This window comes from Paramormyrops kingsleyae, chromosome 24, assembly GCF_048594095.1.
Source record: "Paramormyrops kingsleyae isolate MSU_618 chromosome 24, PKINGS_0.4, whole genome shotgun sequence".
NCBI classification, from domain to species: Eukaryota; Metazoa; Chordata; class Actinopteri; order Osteoglossiformes; family Mormyridae; genus Paramormyrops; species Paramormyrops kingsleyae.
The window spans coordinates 21,123,128-21,132,893 of NC_132820.1; the positions used below are offsets into that span (position 1 = coordinate 21,123,128).

At 43.1% G+C, this 9,766-nt stretch overlaps 2 long non-coding RNA genes across 2 annotated transcripts; one reads left to right on the forward strand and one right to left on the reverse strand.

Moving 5' to 3' along the window:
• The first annotated feature begins 348 nt into the window (after positions 1–348).
• Positions 349–4,729, forward strand: LOC140582379 (uncharacterized). Its single transcript, XR_011985320.1, has 3 exons — positions 349–721; positions 1,788–1,874; positions 3,639–4,729. It is a non-coding gene; the product is annotated as an uncharacterized lncRNA (long non-coding RNA).
• Positions 4,008–5,995, reverse strand: LOC140582380 (uncharacterized). The gene is made up of 2 exons (XR_011985321.1): positions 5,955–5,995; positions 4,008–4,908 (listed from the first exon to the last, which is right to left on the reverse strand). It is a non-coding gene; the product is annotated as an uncharacterized lncRNA (long non-coding RNA).
• Positions 5,996–9,766: the final 3,771 nt, after the last annotated feature.

A 9,766-nucleotide genomic window follows, 5' to 3' on the forward strand; every position in this document is an offset into this window, starting at 1 on the left:
AAACATATTGGTGGAGAATATTAAAATTTATTTGAGCTAATAATTCCTACATTAATAGTGAAGAACGCGGGCACAAGGTTCAAACTTTTTGTGAGCACACAATTTAAACTTTTTATGACCGAACATGCAGTTGAATAAGCGCTACTGTGAACAGGTTGCAAAGTTGAGGATTAATTGCACTCACGGCAGTCCGAAGGCATTTAAGCGGGATTATACGGGCTTATTATTTTTTATTTCTATTATTAGTAGTTATTTTCTTTTGTTTTAATTTTCGGTTATTTTATTTTAGGTTTCATTCGTTTTAAACGGCAGTAAACTTAAACCCTATATCTGACGAGATTCTCAGGTATAGCGCGTTGTTTCCAGGATAGATTCGGACGAGTTTCTCCGTTTCTATATATCCTGGCAGAGATCTCTCTCTCTCTCTATTAGCGAACAGAAATTCTTGTTACGAGTTCTAACCTGAATTTTGTTGCGCTTGTACTCCCTGAGATAAGACCGATAGCTTAGCTACCTATCAGGATCTTTCTCGTATGTGTGTGCCTGCTTTAGACAAAGCAAGTTTAACACCGCTTTGCGCTGTGAGCCAAGTGTGTGTGTTATTTAGAATTTGGGAGTCTCCAGTGCTTGAGACCCGCCGTGGTTAACGAGCTCACCGATAAAGAGCTGGAGGAGTACAAGCAGGAGGTTGAGAGGAAGCAACAATCCGGCGTGGAGGACGGTACGTTAACCGAACCCAGAACCCTGTCGTGTTCGCACTGATGAAAGACAGTGTTTTACTGTCCATGTCTGCCTGCTAGCAAAAGTCTGTCATTTTTATTGACCCATCATGCACTATCCAGTGTGAGCAAGATGGTTAGGCCAACAAATGTCCCATAGTATAACTACACACTGACATACTGCATTAGGGCCTCAGTAAAACACTACTCACACGGATCTGGAGTCCCATTGTGCCTTAAAGGGGAATTCCAGCTACATTTTGTAGTTTCGTATTCCTGGTGTTTGCTATTGGACACCTTTAAACCAACCATTATCATATGTTCCTCAGTTCACTCCAAGTAACCATTTCCTGAGACACTGAGGATTAGTGATGGTAAAGGTAGAACAGGGGCATTAATTCACAGTGAATATCACATATCAAATATCTGAATAGAAGCATCTCCTGCTGATGTCGAGGAATAGCGTTTTTTTTTTTCGGGAAACAGCTGGGTGTGTAATCCAATTTCTTCCAGGTTTGTAGGGCTAGTGTGACTTTCTTTGAAGGAATTCCCTTTTAAGTACATGCAGCATGAGGAGCCCAAGGGTGTTTAATTCAAATCTGTTCTGAATTTGATTAGAGTAAAACTAACCCCCACCTGCCTCTAATACATCCGTCCATTTACTGAAACTGCTTGTCCTGTTCAGTGTTGGGGGGGGGGGGGGGGTCTGCAGCCTATCCCAGAGGCTGTGGATGCAAGGCAGGGGACAACCCAAGATAAGGCACACTCTCACTCACACACACTGCATGTTTGCGGACTGTGGGGGGGGGGGACTGGTGTACCTGGAGGAAACCCCACGACGACACAGGCAGATCATGCAAACTCCACACATATGGAGCCGTGATGGTCCTGGAGGTGTGAGGCGACAGTACTAAGCACTGCCCCGCCGTGCCACCCCCCACCCTTAATCATCACTTACAAAGTCTAAACATTATTCCTTTCACTTTCCACTTGCACCCCCTCACTTTCCTACCCAGCTCCATGCACATGGGGATTTTATATGTATCTCTCTCCTTGACTCTGTGTCAGGTGGGGAGGAGCTGGTGAATGAGAAGGGGACCCCCCCTGCCTCCTCCCCAGAAAAGTGCCCCTCCCCCACTAACCCTCCTTTGTCAGGTGAGACCCAGCATGCAAAAAGGCTGTTGCATCACCTGTTGGGTCAGCATCACTGTTCTGCTGTGTTTGGCCGTTTTCCCCTCACTCTCAGGCTTAGGAGATCAGGCAACAGAGGATCCCTACAGAGGAACTGCATGCATGCAAAGAAAGGAAATGTAGCTGGACTGTAAGATGTCTGCAAGAAAGAGCAAAAATCATTCTATCAAGTCTGTGCATTTGAGGCTCCTTGTATCTCATAGTGGCTCATAGTGAAAGCATGCAGATAATTGGCTTATTGCTTATATAGTCATACTGTTATTGGTGTATACCCAGTCTTTTGGAAATTAGCATTTTTAATATTATGCAAATATGAGGCACACAGCAAACCAAATGGATACAGATCCATTTTAACAATCATACATTAAGCCAGTGGTGCCCAAACTTTCTCTGCAGGGCCCTCCTTTTCTAGATAGGAACATTATTGAGCCCCCCTCCGCATTCAAACTTTATTTGAAATACAACTCCCTTTTCTAATTGAGCGAAACAAATGCAATTACAAAATACAAATGGTGCAATTTCACCACTGTGGGAGAAAAAAGAGCAATCAATTAAAAATAAAAGTCCAGCATAAGTTTGAAATTATGCAAATGCAGATTTAACATTCCTGTTAATATTCATCGGCGTACACAAATTAAAGTTTGTCTTACATTTACCACATTTTGTTTTTAATGATAACCGCAGGTTTCAGCCTATACCAAAGCACAAAACAACACTAAATCATACCCACTAATTTGATAGTCTCCCTGCACTTCATGTAGAAAATTTTAAACCTCATTTTTCATGATATGGTTAGATTTTATTGTCCGGTGCTGCAAAACGTCGTCACGCGTCACCATGTCACATGGTGCAAAAACCTTGCAAGAGCAAGACGACTTAAGACAGATGGTACAGCACCTCTCAGCCGGCTGAACAAACTGGAACTGCCTCCGTGACGACACAACTTTGCCCTTATTGGCTGAAGAACGTGACGTTTGTGTCCCAGGAAGTTCCGATGCGTTATCTGCTATTTCTCCCGAAAATCACGTAAAGCAGTGAGAACTGGTTTTCAGTTAATTTACCTGGTAAAATAAAGTTTAAATAAATTACATAAATGCTCTAATAGTACACGTAAGTTAGTGGTTTATATATTGTTATTTACTGTAATGTTGCGTTGCTTTATTTGTTTAATCGTCCAGTCTGTGAAGAGATTATTTTGCCCCTGAGGCTATCCCATTGGTACCCCCCCCCCCCCAATACCTCTGCGCCCCCCTAGGGGAGCGCTCCCCCAGTTTGGGAACCACTGCATTAAGCCATCAGGAGATGTGAAAGCCGTATTTCACAGTCAAATGGCAGTTTAAGAGGGAAAATGCTCATTAGGCATTAAGACTACTCTTAAAATGGTCAGCATGTGAATTTTTGTCTTTTTACATCTTATATTGATCTTTTTCTGGATCACTGTTCTGTGTCTCACTAACTGCCAGGTCCATGCTGTCAGTGTTGGCATAACCAGCTGTTCACCTGTCTCCACAGCTGTATACCTCTCTTCTGTCTGTCTGTTTCTGTGTGTCCTGATGTACTGACAGGTAGAAAAGCCCCCTGGTTCTCATTAGTCTTGTGTCACTAGTGAGAAACCATTGACTGTTCAGAACCTTTTAATGAGAACTGCAGACTAAGACACTGAGTGGATGGTAAGGGGCTCGTATGCAAGGAGATTTTGTTCATTTCTTTTGCATCACACGCTACCAGATGAGGTGAACCTGAATAAAACCACGGAGTCATCTAAGACCCCGCTGGAGAATGGCAAGGAGGAGGACCAGAGGCAGGAGGAACTGGAGAAGAGCATGAAGGCTCTGTCCACCAACGAGACATCGCCTGCCCCACCCACAGCACCCCCAGCCGCGCCTCCCTCCAAGCCCACTGGCCCCACCCCAGAGGGCTCCCCCTCCAAATCCCCTTCCAAGAAGAAAAAGAAATTCAAGGCACCATCCTTCCTTAAGAAGAGCAAGAAGCAGAAGGATAAGTCAGAAGCCTGAGAAGTTACTGGGATGTACTTACTGAGTACTCAGAGTACTCAGTCATGCATATGCTGACAGCTGTCTATGTATTTACTCAAAGACACAGTTGGTCTTACACTTCCGCTCTCTACGCTCATCTGTCACTCACATTTTGATCTGTTCTGCTGTTCGTTTTTGTGACAAAGCTGCAATTTCACTACAATCTCTAAAATCACAATACCTGAAGATTTACAACAATGCAAATTATGCATCAGTACATACAAGCAATTAACAGCACATACGTATAGTGCGTATGTAAAATAACCTATGTAAAAAAAAAAAAATTTAATACGTTGTTTTCATGTACTACTTTTGCTATGTGAATATCGGCTATTGAACGGATGTAAATATTGAACGTGTTTGCAGGTGTGAACCTGTTTTCTGTTAACAATTTGATAATTTTGCTCAGTTTTCCACTTTGAAGCACTCGTGTGATAAAAACATCAGGGAACAGCAAATAAATGAGTAAATGACTTACACTGTCACACGTTAAAAACATGGTATAAAATGTACCTGAAAAGCTTTTTTGTTAGCTTGTGGATGCAGTTATAACAGAGATGCGTAGGGCACTATACATTCCTATTGTCATGTTTTCCTTTTAAATATATCCATACTCTTAAAATTCTTTGCCGCTATAATTCTTAGGCCTAATGTTATGCTTAATTATGTTATCTATTTATATTCACTGTTTTTAATTGAATTTTATTTAATTTTAGATGCGAGTGTAAAAATGTTACCAATGTATCTCATTAAAAACCGCTTCACTTTCAGCAATTTTAAAAACTTCTTTGTCTTTTGAATTAAGGAACTAGCATTCTTGTTCAGGATACTGGGCATAGTATGATATCACAGTGGGTCAGTATAGCCCAGGGGTCTCCAACTCCGGTCCTGGAGAGCTACTATCCAGTAGGTTTTCTATCCCACTTGGCTTCTGATGAGCCACACCTGTTCCTGGTATTTACCTGAGACAAATAAAATGAACACTACTCCACTAACTAGTAAAAACTACATGTTGTACTACATTTTTACTGAAATAGCCCAGTTAGCTAGTAGCTAAAATTCTTAAGTTCAACCCTTGGTTATACTAAATCTTACAAAATACTATGGCTTTGTAGAAAAACAAATGACGACTCAAGTTTAATTTTGAAGCATAACCCCACTTATTCATAAATGACATATATCATACATTAGATAACAGGATTCTGCCAGTGACGGATGGACTCTTCGACTTGGGTAAGCTTTGCACAGACACCCTACCTTAAGCAACTTGGACGCTGAAAAAGATAAGGGGGGGAGGGTGCTGGCTAGCCTTAGGCAGTATTATGGTGATATATGGCATCATATTTTTGTTCAAACCCCCGCTTGGCCAATTTTATCGGGAAATATTGATAAAATGGGTGGGAGTGGTGTTCGGAAAAAAAAATAAAATTCCTACCCAGCAGAACATTTTACCTGGAGGGTTTGTGTATGCGCAACCAGTGAACTACATAATGGATCTAAATCTGAAACACCTGCCCATAATTTTGTGCTACCCTATATTCTGATACTAAATCTGAAACAGCTGTTCTGATATTTCATCCGACCCATCAAATATTGACGGCTATTCACATGCATGCACATCAATTAATATCCATATGGAGAATTATAGCGATCCTCTCAGGAAAGTCTCCAAACTTGATTCTGTTGGCTTTATGCAGAATGTCGTAGGGCCTACTCATCTGTTTGACCACACTCTAGATTTGGTTTTTATTATGGTATTTCTATGGAATTTTGAAAATTCTTCCACTAAACTCTGCTATTTTGGACTATGCATTGGTGGCATTTGAGATTCAGACAAATACTACAACATCGTATTGCTAAGTACTACTGTAGTCGTCACATCTTATACCCAGCATTTAGCAAGCACGTCCACTCTGTCCTGTATACATTAATGTTAGGGCCCGGGGGGGGGGGGGGGGGGGGGGGCAGCCAGTCGACTTTGGACCCCCAGAGGTTTTTTCCTCCTTACTTGGGAGTTTTTGGTTCCTCTCTTGTCTTCTCTCTTCTGCACACTGTGCACCTCAGCATGCGTTGTCCCCGCTCTGTGATTTTACGTGTCCTACCACAGTTGACCATGGAACAGTTAGTAGCGAGGAAATTTCACCAATGGAGTTATTGCACAGGTAGCATCCTATCACGGTACCACGCTTGAATTCACTGAGCTCCTATGAGTCACCCATTCTTTTGCAAATGTTTGTAGAAGCAGTCTGCATGCCTAGGTATTTGATTTTATACACCTGTACCTATGGAAGTGATTGGAACACCTGAATTCAATTATTTGGAGGGGTGTCCCATTACATTTGGCAATATAGTGTACATCATTTTAAGAAACACTGCCTGTAGCATTATAATACTGTTGCCAGGGTTCGAATTACAAAGTGGCTTTCGGGGGAGCCGTATTTACCGATCCTCCCTGACTGACTTTAACGCTTTTGGTGCATGTTCGGGCATTTAAAACAATAGGTTTACAGAAACCTATTGTTTACTTAGTAAACCGTTTACTTCAAAACGCAAGCGTCAGTCAGTGTTGTCAGTGTTAGGGCAAACAGCTCTGTCCACGGTTCTGAATCAACCGCGCTTAGGCCTACATCATGCAAATCATGATGAAAACAGAATAAGTCACATAACAATCATAAAAAAATACATCAATATTAAATAGGATTAGGGCCAATCCTCACAAACGCACAGATCAAGTAAGTAATTCCATGATTCTTACCTTAAATCAGAAGTGACCACGGAGGCCTGGGGTCTTCTGTCTTTGCTTTCCGTCCTGTAACCCAGGATGTTGAGGGTCGGTGACTGTCCCGATGCTTGTAAATCTTTTTCCGCAGGTTATTCTGTGACTCGCTGCTGACCTCTCCATTCATCCATTCCTCTGACAGATGTACTCCCGTTGCTCTTTCGGCGAGCAGCAGGCTTTTTGCCTCCATGCATACTGTACATCCTAACTTCTGATTTTTGGAGTAGAGCCATGTATTCCTGATTCTCCACTCACTCCATTGCTTTGTTGTCCAGTTGAAAGGTGTTGCATGATCGCCTGGTCCGCTGCAGGTCGCAGCGGTGGTTTCTGGCGCCAAAGTCTCGCTGTCCTCGGTGCTGGTGCTGTCACTAGCAGCAACTTTTAGCGGCGGCAGCGGCGGTAACACCGGCAAGCTAGTTGTAGCTGTTGCACTGTCATCACTCCTCTTCGTTGTTTTGTAAATCCAAATTGACTGAGGTTTGGCTGCTTTCTTTTTGACATTCTTATTAGTATCCACAGAGTGTTCCAAAAAACGAATAAAGTATGTTTTGAACTTGAAGTTAAGCTAACATTCAAATACCAACTCAGTGAGAAGTTCAAGTGGTGACGTAAACGTAGTACCGTAATTTTTGGACCATAAGACGCACCTGACCATAAGACGCACCTAGTTTTAGAGGAGGGAAATTAAAGAAAAAAAAATTCTGAACCAAATAGTGTCCTAAAATATTTTATGTCGACCATCCTTACCTGGCCACATCCCTCCCCCCTTTTATGGCGCTGATGGGGATGTATCTAGATCGCGTTTCACCGCTGCGTTGTTCAGCAAATTACCATGCGAATGCGATTTGAATACGCGCTAATGCGGCTATTTAGAATGTGAATAGCGATCTTCGGGTGACAGCGGTACTACACGCCCCCGATGCAGGTAAAACAAAGTAAGGTGACATGGTTTGATTTTTTTAATGTATTTTTTTATTTAACGTAATTTTGAAAAGACAGAAGCCAGCGTTTTTTCATTATTCTACATTAAGATTTCAGTGAGATATAAACTGAAATAGACGCGAAAAGTACGCTGTACAATGCACTCGAACCCAGAAGGTTAAAGCACGTGAGCAGAGCAATATTCGGACCATAAGACGCAGGGACTTTTTCCACCCACTTCTGGGGGGAAAAAGTGCGTCTTATGGTCCGAAAAATACGGTAATTTCAGTGCAGCGCCGCCACGCATGGATGGTCACAGCAGGAGACAGCGGAAAATAGTGTTCGGAAATAGTAATGTAATGAGCAAATAAACACACAACATTGACACATTTTTAATATCATCATTTATTTCAGGAACCTTAATGTACAGAAAATCAAAATCTATATGCGACACAAAAAATGTAAAAGTGTTTTAGAGCTCCCCCTAAATGTCTCAAAGTAGGCTTTCAGGGGAGCCCAGGTCCTTTTCAGGGGAGCCGAGCTCCCCTTAGCTCCCCCGTAATTCGAACCCTGACTGTTGCAGCTGGAGGACTAGGGCTATTCAGTGATTATTATAGGGCAGTCCTCCCACCCTTTTCAGCCAATCTCTGGGGATTTAAGCACCATTTGTGACGAGATATAGTGAACTCGCTATTTAGATCCGTCGCCGTAACGCGAGCGCTGTCTCGTTTCAGCAATTGTTTTGAGGGGTTTTAAACTGCGTTAAAAAGTGTATGTCACTCATCTAGCGTCGGCAATCGCCTAGCAACCGTCTTGGTTACGAGTGCAGTCAGCGAACGCCACTCTAACCACTTAAAGGTCAGAGCCCTGAAGGCCTGCCTGACGCCATTTGTTTTTTTCTCCTGGGTCACCAGTGACCCCACCCCTTAGGCTCACGTACCTGGGACCCCCCCGACAAAGGGAGCAACGTCCCATTGAGCCTCTAGTGGTCAGTCATAGAACTACCACTCCATTTCGAAATTGCGCCTCTAGTGGTCAGGCATTGGACTACCACTCCATTTCGAAATTGAGCCTCTAGTGGTCAGGCATAGAACTACCACGCCATTTCGAAATTCCGCCTCTAGTGGTCAGGCATTGGACTACCACTCCATTTCGAAATTGCGCCTCTAGTGGTCAGACATTGAACTACCACTCCATTTCGAAATTGCGCCTCTAGTGGTCAGGCATTGGACTACCACTCCATTTCGAAATTGCGCCTCTAGTGGTCAGGCATAGAACTACCACTCCATTTCAAAAGTGCGCCTCTAGTGGTCAGGCATAGAACTACCACTCCATTTCGAAATTGCGTCTCTAGTGGTCAGCCATAGTAGTGTAACAACATCTGAGTTGGGTCTCTAGTGGTCAACACCGGTAATACCAACACACATAATTGGACACACAGGTTCTTGCCTGAATGCTGGAATCAACTTCACAGACCAAATCGATTAGATCACAACACATTAACATCTAATTAGGTTATTGCTGCATAACTAATTGATGTTTACAATTAAACAATAAGAAACAATTAATTTGGTTTGATTTCTGTTTTACCTTTTTGATTTATTTTAGGTTTTACTTCATTTTATGCTTTCATTCACTCCCTCTCCCCCAACAAGGAGACTTGCATAGAAGTTCAACCATTATTAATAACAGTAAACCAGTTACATATACAATCACATCAGGGAGTCGTTGAGGTTTTGGACGTGATCGGTTGAGCTTTTCCTGTGCTGGGTGCTTACCATTCGCTCTCTGTTGGTTGAGTTTGCCTGTGGCTCTGCTGTCACTGCTTACGATCGTACAGTTTGTCAGAACCGAAGGGGAGTTCTCAGCAATTGGACGCCCAAAAGCGCGCCAGCCCGGCTGCACCCGCTGACTCATTAAGGGCAAGGCTGACAGGTACCTCAGGCAGTCACTACAACTTTTTGAGCAGGACCTCGTCTAGGGTGAGTTCTGAGAACGGCCCTAGCTTGGACTCTCACTAGGGTGGGTGACACCTGAAGGCTATTTTGCCAGCCTTGGTCGAGTCAGGTCTCAGGCAGTGCAGCCGATAAGCTGAGCCCCACCTGGCTTGTCTCATTTTT